Genomic DNA, 3,809 nt, shown 5'->3' with positions numbered 1-3,809 from the left:
ATGAACTTCGTTGGGCGCGCTGTCAAACGGCTCGGTCGCAGCAAGGTCGCCAATGTGCCGCTGGTCCAGTGACATAGAGGCTTTAATGCTAAATATGATACGGATCACACAACAAGAAGTGGGAATCGTTATACCTTGTTTTAAATTGATTGTTGCCAACCTTGTTTTAAATTGATTGTTGCCACAAGTTATCCATGTGTCAGTGTATATACAACTGCATTCTCTTGATTCATGTTTGTGTTTTTTATCTTTTGTTTATAAGAATAGATTTTGTTTAAAAAAATGATACGGATCAATCCACAACTTCTTTATGCTGTCCACAAACAAACAAACAAACAAACAAACAGACAGACGAACAAACAAACACAAACACCCACAAACGGTACCAAACTGTAACTTTCTTGCCGACGGCAATTGGGAGACTGATAATCCTGCCAATTTTTCCAGGCGCGACTCCCACGCAGCAGACTGATTGGAGGTCATTTGTGGACGCCACTGCGAATATTCCCAACCCTCTGTACGCCACCAGAGCAGGTGTGATATTTACCATAATTGGTTGAGGTCTTTTGATTGATCCTTTTATATTCCATGAAAACCAATACAAAATATTGAAGCTCTGTTCCTGGGTGGTTATGACTTGTAGCAATCACCAGCTTACTTGATATTGCTGTCACGTCTTATAAGTAGCTTTTATAAGCATTGTAACTGTATCATACATGTGCTGACATCACTTCAAACGCTGTGTATAAGATATCATACAATAGTCAGTCAATGATAATAAACGTTGCAGCTACAGTTCTAAGAAATGCGTCATCGATAAAAAAGATCATTAAGAATCTATCCAATGAAATGTCAATATCATACAATACGAAAGTAACCCAAAAAACTTGTTTCAGTTTTAACGATTCTTGGTTTAAACAGACGCAGCTTACAATGCGGACGCCAACAAAAATTATAAATTCCGTAGTCTCCAAAAGAAGCTGCTGATAACTGCCGGACTTGTAATCGGTATGGTCGTCGTCACCATGTTGCCCTATTTAGCAGGTAAGTTTATTCCTCCCGTGTAAAGTGAATATACGTATTGATGTCAAATAATCCTTTTTAAATTTTTCAACCGGTATAACAGATATGGGGTTGAAATATATTGTTTTATTAATCTATTACCTCGAGTTTTATTGTTCTCTATCTTTATCTCTCTCTCTCTCTCTCTCTCTCTCTCTCTCTCTCTCTCTCTCTGAGTGTGTCTGCCAGTGTGTCTGTGTGCATGCGTTTCCGGATATTTGTTTCAGCATAGCTCTGGATGGATTGTGATGATATTCGGCATGTGAGTTGGTCTTGGGAAGACATAGGTCGAGGTCGAATATTTGGCTGGTACTTGGCATTGGTACTGCACTTGAGCTTCTTCAGAGCAGCTTGTCCCGGATATGCTATGATCTTGATTTGATGTTGCAGTTATATTTTGATGTAAGGACTAAGTGTGGGTTCGCACCTCCTAGCTTGTTCAGGATCAGCAGAGACCGTTTTGTTAGATCGGCAGAGACCGCTTTGTTAGATCGGCAGAGACCGCTTTGTTAAAATACGTCAAAGTGGATAACTGGACAAAGAAACAGTGGTTTTCCATGATATTCGGTAAGCAGGTAGTCAAGTCATAGATGAACACAATGAAATTAAATCTATGCAAATTAAAACGTGTGGTTTTCAGTGTATGGTTATAATACAATCATGTAACATAATGTAATGTACAATATCTGAATTATGCGAATGGTAGGCCAGTCTTATAATTAATGCCGAAATGCCATAACTCATTTGTGGCAAATAGCGGGAATAACATATTTATGACGTGTGCATGTTAAATTTATACGTCGGTATGCATAAATCATGTAGATTTGCAAGTTATTTAGGTAATCCATTATTAATTGTGCTCATGGTATTCTGCCAAAGGGAGGGGAAAGGAGTGAAATATGCTGCCTTTGCGTTCAACTGTATCTTAATATGGAAGCAAGGTTTCTGATCCTTTCCACCTGAATCCCTTTCTTTTATGAACTTTCAGTCAGTACTCATTCTGAGGAAATGGCATGAATGAATTGATTGATAAATTGAACAGGAGATAAAAAAAATTTATGTTTTTAAATTCTATTTGTTTGATTGATATCTTTATTGCTTTTTTAATTTGATAATCCGTAAATCTCAAAGGTAATTTCTTTTCTAATACAGTTACAGTCATCAAGCTCTCTGAAGAACTGACTAGGATGACTAACCTGCATGGGATGACTAAACGTAAGTTGTTCTTTTTTTTTTTAAACATAGATAGCTTCATTACATGGATGAAGGTTAGACATAAGGGTTACAGATAACTTTAAGACAAATCAATCTGTACAACTAGATTTGATGCGGAGATTACTTCCGGCCTTTTTAAGTCAGCAAAGTCTCTGAGGGGATTGTCGAAATGAGTAGGATAACTGAACGTAAACTATTTTTTTTATTAGACATTTTAATATTGAAGAAGGTTAGACATCTAGCCAAAAGGAAATTTAAAAAGAAATCAATTCGTACAAATTGATACGGAGATTGCTTCCGGACGCTTTGAATGAGAACTTTTCTTCAGCTTCATTAGTAGGACTGAACTGTTCATTTTAGTGACACTTGCTTATGCAGAAGACGGATGAATGTCGTCAAAAGACAAAGAAATCACATACATTATTCAGTTGTACAGAATGTTGTACAGTTGTCTTTCAATATTATACATTTATTGATATATTTAAAAAATGTTTTGATTTCGTACTATGTTCAATAGGTACTAATTGAGCAAGGTAATTTCCTTTTTTTTACAGTTAAAGTTAGCAGTCTTTCCGATGAGCTGGCCAAACTGTCTAATGATACTGAACTACGATTTAACGACCTTCAGCGTAAGACTTAAGTTTTTAAAACTTTGTTTTATGTCTTGTTATAATGAGAAAAACCTTTTTGCACATAAAAAGAATGTGAATACTGATGCAGCATATTTCGCTCCAAAGTTATCCTTAAGGTTTTTTTTTATTTCACATTCATCGAAAGTACCGAAGTACACCATTGTTTTATCTTGATTTTTTAAAATTTTCATTGCATGATTGTGATGATTTGATTGTAAGAATGTACGAATTCTAGCAATATCAATATCCGCCCATTTTTTAGGATCTCCTGGACCACGTGGACCTCCAGGAGAGAAGGGAGACACAGGGCCAGCTGGACCTCCAGGAGAAAATGGAGCCATTGGGATACCAGGCACTGTCGGGCCTCCTGGACCCACAGGAATCAAAGGAGCCATTGGGGTAGCTGGTCCTCCTGGAAAAAACGGTTCAATTGGGCTAGCTGGCCCTGTTGGGCCTCCTGGATGTCCAGGGGAAAAGGGAGACATAGGATCAGCTGGTCCTGTATCTCTTGGACTACCTGGACCTCCTGGAGAAAAGGGAGACGTGGGACCAGCTGGTCCTGTGTCCCTTGGACTACCTGGTCCTCCTGGAAAAAAGGGAGACGTGGGACCAGCTGGTCCTGTGTGTTTCGGGCCTCCTGGAGAAAAGGGAGACGAGGGACCAGCTGGTCCTGTGTCCCTCGGGCCACCTGGACTCCCTGGAAGGAAAGGGCCTCAAGGGCTGAGGGGGCCTCCAGGACCGCCTGGTCAACAAGGAAGCTTAACCTGCCCTGCTGGATCACAGAAGCCGCACCAAATTGTACCCGAATGCCCAAAGTTGGATGGAGGTGAGTCATTACTCTGCGCAAACATCTAGCCATTTTAAATGTAATATACTGTATCTTTGGTACATACTCTTGAT

The 3,809-nt window shown here is 39.4% G+C and overlaps 1 long non-coding RNA gene across 1 annotated transcript; it reads left to right on the top strand.

Annotated features, from left to right (window-relative positions):
* Positions 1 to 1,540: 1,540 nt before the first annotated feature.
* On the top strand, positions 1,541 to 3,483 carry LOC136428170 (uncharacterized). Its single transcript, XR_010754585.1, has 3 exons — positions 1,541 to 2,277; positions 2,832 to 2,906; positions 3,172 to 3,483. It is a non-coding gene; the product is annotated as an uncharacterized lncRNA (long non-coding RNA).
* The last annotated feature ends 326 nt before the right edge of the window (positions 3,484 to 3,809 follow it).

Source organism: Branchiostoma lanceolatum, chromosome 1 (assembly GCF_035083965.1).
Source record: "Branchiostoma lanceolatum isolate klBraLanc5 chromosome 1, klBraLanc5.hap2, whole genome shotgun sequence".
In the NCBI taxonomy this organism is placed as follows: Eukaryota; Metazoa; Chordata; class Leptocardii; order Amphioxiformes; family Branchiostomatidae; genus Branchiostoma; species Branchiostoma lanceolatum.
The sequence above is the reverse complement of the archived record's forward strand: the minus strand, read 5'-3'. Positions and strand labels throughout refer to the sequence as shown.